This window comes from Micropterus dolomieu, linkage group LG08, assembly GCF_021292245.1.
Source record: "Micropterus dolomieu isolate WLL.071019.BEF.003 ecotype Adirondacks linkage group LG08, ASM2129224v1, whole genome shotgun sequence".
In the NCBI taxonomy this organism is placed as follows: domain Eukaryota; kingdom Metazoa; phylum Chordata; class Actinopteri; order Centrarchiformes; family Centrarchidae; genus Micropterus; species Micropterus dolomieu.
Window position 1 is genome coordinate 30,259,921 of NC_060157.1, and position 9,592 is coordinate 30,269,512.

Sequence of the window (9,592 nt, forward strand, 5' to 3'; positions counted from 1 at the left end):
TCACATCATACTTCTCTGCAGAGGGAACTGGTGAAAGGCAAAACAACGTGTAGTACAAGCAATCCCAAAACATTACTAATGAGCAAACTTCCTGCAATATCACTATGTTGGATATCTGTAAATGTAATAGAATAAGCCATGAATTTACATTCATGTCATGTACAATATTGTGTGCTTTTATTTCCACCTGATTTGTTACTGTTCACTAGTTACCAGCAAAATAAAAGGAACATTGTGCCGTCAGCTGCTATTGTGTTGTTCTTTAAATTTCTGCTTTTTAGAGATTTTGTGCTAATACACAAGACAATACATAGCACTTTCAATATTAATTATGCAGTCTATTCTATTTGTAGACCTGATTGTGTGGTATCAGTGCATCATGCGCATCATCTGTAGATACTGTTACTTGAACTAGACCACGTTATGCAGATAACCAAAAAAGAAGTAAATGATATGCTAGCCGCTGTTTTTATTTTTATATACATTCAGAAATAAATTCACAGCAAATGACATGCACACAGTTTTTAAAACATATTTACAAAGTGTTTATATACAAATATTTATCTTCCTGACAGTCTAATGTGTTTGTTCCAGATCTGGCCTGGCCTCAAAAATAAGCTTATGTATTTATAATTTTACAATTTCCTTCTGTCGGGGTGGCAATCGCTGCAGTGATGGAGCAAGGCTTAAAAGGAAAAGCTCCTCCTCAGAGAGCTGGGAAAGGTGCAGCAGGACTCTTCAGGGCTTGGAGAGGAAGGGTCTAGTCACCTGGTCTCCCTGGCTCTCTTGTGGGCTCTCCTTCTCCCTGTATGAAATAAAACCATAGTTAGTGGAAGTAAAACATTGCCTCAAGGCATCAGTTGAAATCAGTCAACAGACATGACACAAACATGAAAAGGTAAGCACAGGTTATGGGGAAAAACATTAACTTAGTGAAGAAATTATGTAATACAAAACAAGTGATGTCATGTACATACCTATTGGTGTGTTGTCAGGTGTTGCAGTGTTGCATCAGCACCGCTTAACACAGCCTTACTGAATGATAGATCTGGCAGATTTGGAGAGGTGAGAATGGTATTTAGTTCTAGTTAGGTATTTACACATTCAACATTAGAATATCCCTACTGTGACACAAAACAGTGGGTTACCTAAAACGCCATGTATTCAGTGTTCAATTGTGAACAAACCTATAACTGACAATGATTGTCCTGCTGTTGACCCTTCTTCTTCTCCTTCATGTACATATCTTTGAGGCCCTTCCCCTTCCTCCAGTCTTTGTAGCTGTTTGAAAATGTGTCGTACAATTCCGGGTGCACACACACAGCAATAATCTTTTCCTCCATTTCTACTGGCTGTTCTGTTCTACTCTGTTCTTCTGCTATTTTTGAATGTTGTTTACATGTACTTGTTCAGAGCACATCATTTTTTAATATGTATTGGTATATACAGACAATTTCAACAAATATGACAAAAAGTGTTTTAGAAAAGCATTGCCTATCCTGCCTTGAAATACATTTTTTTTCATGGATAATGAGAACTACAACACCACAAAATTAGAATTTGTTACACTGAAACAAGTTCATAATAAATATTCAGACATAATTAATAAGTCTTAATGTAATTTCTCTTTAGAGTGATTTTATACTTTCAGGTTCTGTGGTGTGATTCATATGAACACCTTTTCTTCCCACCGTCAAATCAATGTGTTATTACACTGAACAAATTATAAAACCAACACTTTTGTTTTTGCCCCCATTCATCATGAGCTGAACTCAAAGATCTAAGACTTTCTCTACGTACACAAAAGGCCTATTTCTCTCAGATATTGTTCACAAATCTGTCAAAATCTGTTTTAGTCCCTTCTCCTTTGCTGAGATAATCCATCCACCTCACAGGTGTGGCATATCAAGATGCTGATCAGACAGCATGGGTATTGCACAGGTGTGCCTTAGGCTGGCCACAATAAAAGGCCACTCGAAAATACACACATGTGCAAAATAGTTGGCTTCCTGTTGCGTTAGGTAACGTAAAAGAAACTGAAATGTCTTCTTTATAGTGAGAGCATTAAGCCCATTAAATCTCATAAAGATCCAAGCAAATTTGTTCAAACCATTGCACATGTTTGGTGGCACTACAGAGCACCCTGGCCACGCTCAGTCCCTATCACCACACTATGAGTTTACTTTCTAGCTGGGAGTTCAATCTCAATACATTTTGTCATGGCAGAACTCAGCCCAGGGTTGTGTGTTGCACAACAGAGCAGGGAAATATGTCAAAAAGAAAGAAAGACAAAAAAAGAAATATGTGGTACTGAAAAAATAAGAATTTAGAAGAAAAACAATGTTGGCACAAGAGACAGCTAAATGCGCCTAATTAACCAACTTTTTGACACAAAGATGCTGTGGCAGGACAGATGAGGCAGGACCCAGCACAGGCACTGATAAGTAATGTATTTATCACAACCTGAGATTATTTATACACGCATTTGGCATAGGCATATAGGCTATATTATATAGATATTAAAAACAACAGTTGAAGTAGGAAGGAAGAGGATGAGGAATAGGAGGAGCTGTAGGAGAAGGACAAGAGAAGTAGCAGAAGGACAATGGAACCAGAAACAGTGACAAGTACAGGGGCAGTGTGCAGGGCTGGGTAGGCAGTCATCCATAGATAGAATTAGAGAATGGATTATTGTTAGTTATATTTATTACTGATGTTCTCATGCATATTTAGCGGTACAATCAATACAAGCAGAGTCAGGGTCTAGCACAGTGGAAGCTGAGCAAGAGACAGGGCTACTCAGAACTGAAGCTGAGGGATTTAAGATATTTTTTCTCCATTTTATGAGACTTCATTGTAGGTTTTGAGTATATTTCTCATTCTGACTGACTCAGGCTTGCCTGACCTGGTTTTGTTCAGTGCAGCGGTGCCTTGTTTATTCAAATTTAAGAGGCAGGTGTCATAAAAAGTTTCTTGAAGGTCTTCATCATAATGAAACTGACTGTATCCAAGTACAACACTAAACATTAAAATAACTGCCAAAAAACCTTATCCATACCTCCACACGGCGTTCGCATAAAAGGCCTCTCCGTCTCAAAGTCCAGGCTGACTGTGGCTGACTGAATTCAGTTCCAGTACATCCCTGGATGTCAGTTACTTATTCAATTCAAAATGGATGACTTGCAATGAAATTTGCTGTAGACTTTAGGGATGAGGACAAACACCAAGGCCCCCCCTTCATATCTTTGAGCGTCCCATAACCCTGACAGACTCCTTCAAATTCCTCAACACCGTGATCAGGAACACTCTGAAATGGAATATCAACAACAATCACATCATCAAAGAGAGCAAAGACTGTACTTCCTCAGGCAATTTCACAAAGAACTGACTAGAGCAGATTGTCTCTAAAGCATCCAGCGTAATCGGTTTTGACCTCCCTCCAGTCAACTTACTGCACATAAGGTGCACCTTCAACTGGGCAGCTAAAATAACTAAGGACCTCTCCCACCCAGCCCATCACCTCGTCAAGCTTCTCCCGACTGGAAGCAGGGCTCTACGCTAACCTTTTTCCCTTTGAAAAAATTTAGGCACAGTGAAAAATCTTCAAGTAACACAAAGTTTATAACAATTTTTAAATACATTATACATATTTATACTAGGTGTGTGTGCGCTCCTTCTTTTTGTATGTAACTATGATTTGAAACCAGTGGAGGACTATGGAATTTAAGACACTGGGCCATATTACAAAAACTTCCCAACTGGCAGATCCTATCCTAACTGCTTGGTAACCATGGTAATAAGGGTTAGGAACTGATTTAGGAAAAAGGCCATTACAGATTTATAGTTTCTAAGTCAATTTTCCTTTCCTAACTTAAATTAGGGAAAGTGTATTTCAGAAGCATCCTAACTTTGTAAAATCTTAAACCTTAGAATGACTGTTAAGCTGTCCTAACTTTACTTTTCCACCAGGTAGTGTTTGCTAACTCACACATGGCTGTTCTTTTATTGCTTTTACAAATTCAATAAAATGTCAACAGGCGGAACTTATTAATTGATTCTACCGATATGTTTGATGAAAAAACAACCCGTAAGTAGAATGGCTGTAGGTGATGTAACAATTGATAATGTCTCATTATATAATATATATATAATGTAAAGGCTTGATGTAACAAAAGTATCCAAATGCAAGACTTTGATAGAAGGAGATCATTAAATTCAAGAAATACATGAAAAGCATGATGACATTAGCCCACAGCCTTTATTATTATTATTCTTCTTACCTTCATTATTAACTTCCCGAGAAGACGGGTTTCTGCCAGGGTCAGAGAGGGAGCACAGGAACCACTGGTTTTCCATTGCTCTTTGGACACAATTGCCTTTCTCTTCTTATCACTTGTAAATGGACTTATTTTCTTCTTGACAGCAATCAACGCTCCACTGGATGCCTTATATACGGCGGTGACTATGTCCGCTATTTTAGCCCACTCTCTATATTTAATCTTTCACAATAAGTGTTATGTGAATTTGGATTTCTTGACGGAGGTTACAAACATCTCTAAGTCATCTGACTTGAAGTCCGATGATAATTGTTTCTGCTCCATTTTCAGTGTATGTTTCATTTAAAAAACTACCAAAAAACAGCAATTTAAAGCCATTTAGCTTGGAGAGATGAGAAAAGTAGCATCAGTTGCTAGGGAACAGACATTTAAGTTGATAACCAAGTTTGGATTGAGTATTTAGGATTTCCTAACCTGAGATAAGATAGGAGAAAGTAAGATAAAGTGGGATTCCTAAAGTTAGTTAGGATTTGCTTCTGTAACAAGAAATAGGGAAAAATCCTATCTTAGACCCTTCCTATCTTAACTTAAGACAGGAACTTTCTGTAATATGGCCACTGGTATCTATACACTCAGCAGCTTTTAAAATTACTGATCACTCATCACAGTGATTTGTGCAAAAATTCATCACCGAAAATTCTTCTGTTTTTAATCAGGCATGGATACATGAAACACCAGCACCACCCATACAACCCAACTCTCTTATGTAAACAGATGACTTTAGTAAAACAATATAAAACAGAACAAGTGCTTTCAGAAAGCGACACCTTGGAGGAGCACATATTGATACATTTAGGATTTAGAATTGGGCATTTGGCCATTTGGGATTGGGCATTTGGGCAATTAGGATTGGGCATTGGAGGCTAGGTTTGAAACGGCTGGTGCGCAGAGGAACCTTATGGTCAGCAGGGGAAGCTCTGAGTGTTAAAGAGCACACTGCATGAAACCAAACAGAGCGAGTGAGCAGGGCTGAGGGAAGACAAATGCCCAAATGGCCAATCCTAAATACTTAATGCCCAACACTAAATACCAGATGCATTTTTGAAGTTTTTTATTTAGACTTTTAGTTTTTATTCTGACACAATAATCCCTCCATAGGTTGCAGTTAGTCGCACACTGTGCGAGTTAATAATTTACCTCATTCGCATTTATCAACTTTTAGGGGCAAATGTGAGCAAAATGGTCGCACTGTAGAGCTCTGGGTAGGCGCTATAGTGCTATATCAACCAAACCCACTCATTTCAAACATCCTCTTTCTTACAGTCAGAACACTTATCAGTGCTAGACCCCCCAAAAAGATCCCATACTTGTCACAGTGTGGTGTATGGTTTTCGGACCAAATGCAAATCCAAGTATTTAATTAAACCAGAGCAAGCACACTCACAGACAGTGGCTGAGTCCAACAACAAATCCAAATGAAGGCATGGGGAAACACAGATCCAAAGTGAAGGCAGGCAGGGTTACAGGCAGATATCCAGGGCACAAACACAACAAGAGTCAGAGCATTACAAGCTACAATAATCAGACACAGACTGACCAGAACACAGGTATTAAGTAAAAGGGCTAACGAGCAGGTAGGGAGTCAACAGGTGAAAGACATGAGGGACTAATATACTGGCTAGTTAGTTGAGTGTAGAACGATGGACACTTCTCACCCTCAACAACCGCCATTTTGGCTACGTAGCGGAAGGAGCGGGACCAACAGCACGGGAGTAGTGGGAAGCAGCAGAGGGAGAGGCCAATAACAGAACAGCTTTTACAAGTTTCGTACTCTATCTCATCATTAAATCCACTTATGAGAAGTTTTGAGGCGAGAAATCAAATGTGTAGATGTCGAATATTGACAGTCTTACGAAAAGTGATGGCGGATTAAAAATGTACTTGAACGTTTTCGGAGGTCAGAAGCACTGCACCTCATTCACACATACCACTGCAGCAAAAGCAGCAGAGACTCCAGCAACAACGGCAGAGGAAAATACAGCTGGAAGATAGTTTAAATGTTTGTACTGCTGTTTTTCTGTCATTACATTTGAGTAGTTTAAATTAAATGAAGAAACATCTGGCTCGTGATGTACAGAAAATCATTGGTGTGTGAAACTTAAAAAATAAATAAATAAATAAACAACAGAAATAGTATGAAAAGGGGACTATCCTTACTTTTTAAAATTATTATTATTATGGCTGTTACTTTGGAACTCTGCAGGCAGCCTCTGTGCAATCTTGGTTATCTCGGTTAGTGCACAACAGCAGTATTTGATTTGACCACTACCCTGTCAAAATTAACGCACTAAGTACATAGTGTACGCAGTATACTGCATGTTAGTATACTCAAGGAAGTACCTGAATTGAGACACAACATGTGTCTGGTTCTTCAGTCTTTGTGCTGGGACTGAGCTACCATGCTGTACCAAAACAGTCACCCCCATAGGGCTGGGCACGTTAACGTGTTATCATCGCATTAACGCATTAATTAATTAACGTAGACAATTATTTTATCTCATATTAACGCAGTTTTTATTATCATTATTATTATTTTGAAAGTCCGTTGCTCACTGGCTTTGAATGCACATTCAAACCATGGATCACTGGAGGGTTGGGATCTTAATCAGCCTGCAAATCACCCAACCAAACAAGCAGTGAGGGAGGCTTTGGTTTTGGCAGACTACGTTGGATGCAGCGTGGGGGGAGTCTCTACTGATACAAAAATCACCCATACAGGCGCTCTATGGAATATAACCATGGCATCATCTTCTGTGCGCTACACAACCGTAGCCTACTTAACTTAAGTTAAAATGATAGGCTACATAACTTTACCTGATAGCCTTACATCTGGTTTTGCAGGGATGCTCTGCCATGCGAATTACTATTTAGTAAACAGTAATAGATTCTGGAAACTCAAACAGTGAGGATCAGTCTCTATTCCAATGATTTGAGCTGCGCATCGCATAGAAAAAGTTCAAGACAATTCAACTTTGGCAGCGGGCGTGTGTGAGGCGAGCACAACTGTGACAGTTTCACAGGAACACAACACAATTTTTTAAATATATATAATTGCAAATATTTTCAGGCATCAAGGGAATATATATATGTACATAAATAACTGAATTGTTTTGTTTTATTTTATTTTATATGTTGCCATATTTTAATGTAGGCCTACGCTTAATTATATGTTGTGTGTGTAGCATGAAGGAACTACAAATTTCATTTTGTTATGTAGCCTTGCGCTGTGTAATGACTGATAAACAACCTTGTACCATGTAAATTCCAAAAAAAACAGAAATCCTTGTAATTGGACCCCAGCACATATTATGCCCTCTAGTGGTCACTTGTCTACACACATTACGCCTGTTGCCAGAAATCTTGGTGTCCTCTTTGACAGCAATCTTTGCTTCAAACAACACATCACTAAGCTGGGCCAGTCATGCTTCTGTCACCTTAGACATATTGCTAAGATAAGACCTATGCTAAATGCCAGAAATGCTTTATTGCTTAGTGCACTGTATGTTTTTCTCAACTCAAACGACGCTGCAACTGGGCTATTTATTTTCTCTTGCTCCAATCCCCGCAAACATTTTTTTCAACTGATAACTTACATAGGCAAGTTCAATCAACATGTCAAAAATCAAGTTTAACTTTCCAAAACTCATACAGTTTAATTCAAAATCCAAAACTTGTCAGAGCTCTTTGAGTTAAAAAGAAGTAGTAAGTTGACATAACTAATGTAAGGGTCTGTAATGTTTTACAGTGTAAGGGTGGGATGACAAAAAAAATCGGAGCTGTTCAGCCAAGTTCGGACCTCTGTACTTAGAAGCTTGGACTTGGCAAGTTTGGCACGGGATGCAGACTCCCAGGAACGGGAGCACGCAGTCTGTCATTCAGCAATTGGAACAGCAGAGGGCATGATGACGGCAGGACCGTTAGCGGGCGGGACCTAACATCTCCTAAACGTTGTAGCAAATTTTCTAATCAGGTCTATCTTGAGAAATCGACCACACATTTGGAGTTTAAATACATAAAAAAAACTCTTAAAACTGCATTCTGTGACACAATAATAGCAGTATTATAACTTACAGTTGTGTGTCTTCTCCTCCGCCATTCCTAAAATGTAAATGTAGTCCTAGCTGCTATGTGCCTTCTTTTTGCAAGATCCCTTTAGAACAATGTGACAAAACCTTGCTCTTGTCATTTAGTTTGGTTTATCCAATGGGAAAATCTTGTTGTCTTAATGTTTTCCCTTATGTCTCAGTTTTATTTGTCTGACAGTCTCGCTATTCCCTCTTCACACACACACACACACACACACACACACACACACACACACACACACACAGTCTTCCTTTACAGTATAAGGTTGTCTGTGGGAGTTCTCCTCAGTACAGTATGCAGTCTGTGGGTTTTATCAGAGGTGTCCCACCTGGAGGTAGTCTGGGAGCAAAAACACAGCTTCAGACAGAGTTTAGAGCTCTTTCTGCTCCACAGGAATGAATGAGCAGTGTTTGTTTTGTGTGCTGTTTAAATAGTGCTCTTTTTGGAGTAAGCCTCCCATTGGTAAGTGGCTCCTGGAGTGTGAGGATGCATAATGATGCTGTTGGATAAAAGTCTTGCATCTGTAAAATGTCAACCCACAGAAATGACAAAAAAAATTAGCAGGACAGACACTGAGTTGTGTGTATTCGTTTAATAATATTCAATCAAACGTCTGTGATAAATAGTTCTGTCCCATCAAAGAATGTACCAGAAGAATGTCAATTGTAAACCTTTCTTTGCAGAATACCAGCTTTTAATGAAGTGAAAAATTGACAAAAGCCCCACTGAAGCATATTTTTTGAAAAAACAGTTGGATTTGAGTATTTTCTTGGCCTGTTGGTCATCATTCTTCCCACATGAGCATTTTTTCATTACTTTTATTTCCTGGGTTTTTAGCTGCTAATTTAATGCTTTGAAAATGGGGCACTTAAGAAATGAGGGTCACAGAAGTGTGTCAGTTTAAGAATCAAAATGAAAACACTGTAAGTTGGAGCTGGCATACAGTATACTGTTTATATATTCTCTGGATGGATGAACCAGCCATGTGTTCAGCAGCTGTTTTGTGTTAAAGAACTGTGTGTCTTAAAATATGGTTGGGAACCCAGAATAAGTCACAGGCCTTTTTCTGGGCCTTGTACAGTATGTGACTTAGATTAAATGTAGGTGTTTGCTTGTCAGCCTGAAAAAACTACCAGCCCGATATTCATGGAATTTGGTGGAAGGATGTA

General features: G+C 38.9%; 1 long non-coding RNA gene across 1 annotated transcript; it reads right to left on the reverse strand.

The window, feature by feature from the left end:
- Positions 1–449: 449 nt before the first annotated feature.
- Positions 450–5,848, reverse strand: LOC123975763. Its single transcript, XR_006826154.1, has 4 exons — positions 5,722–5,848; positions 3,059–3,307; positions 978–1,048; positions 450–805 (listed from the first exon to the last, which is right to left on the reverse strand). It is a non-coding gene; the product is annotated as an uncharacterized LOC123975763 (long non-coding RNA).
- Between the last annotated feature and the right edge of the window lie 3,744 nt (positions 5,849–9,592).